Raw genomic sequence first — 590 nt, 5'->3', positions numbered from 1 at the left:
CAGACCCCTTAAAACGAGCAAACCCACAAAATTCCGACGACTATATGGGCTCAGCCCATTTTTTTTGGCTAGAACAGAGCCCGTATAGTCACCCGACCCGTAAACTATTTTACAGTGGCCCGCAAACCGCCCCCCACGCGGATATCTACGGGTTCGCGGTGCCGATACGGGTCGAAACTCATAAACCCTCTCCTATTTCTCACCGCCGTTGAGTCCAATCCGCCGGCGCATGCCACCATGTGGGGCGGGATGTGGAGCTCTGGCCGCAGCTTCGGCGGTAGCGACGACCCCGAGCACCAGCGATATGTCAGAGCAGACGGCACGAGGAAGCGCGCGGCGAAGAAGTACACCAACCGCGGCCTGCAGCCGCCGCAGTCGCTCCTCCACCGCGAGATGGAGGAGTACGACCGCCGGCACGGGCGGATCTCCTCCGTCACGGGCAGTTCCGCCGCTGGGGGGTCGAGTCCCCGCCCCTCGCTCCTCACACCAGTGAAAAGGGAGCGGGCGGATATCCCGGCCCTTCGAGCGGTGAAGCGGGAGCTCGAGGCGGAGCCGGGCGGTGGCGTCATCGGGCCGGAGGATCCCCTCCC

This window comes from Triticum dicoccoides, chromosome 1B (genome assembly GCF_002162155.2).
Source record: "Triticum dicoccoides isolate Atlit2015 ecotype Zavitan chromosome 1B, WEW_v2.0, whole genome shotgun sequence".
In the NCBI taxonomy this organism is placed as follows: Eukaryota; Viridiplantae; Streptophyta; class Magnoliopsida; order Poales; family Poaceae; genus Triticum; species Triticum dicoccoides.
This window is presented reverse-complemented; position numbering follows the sequence as displayed.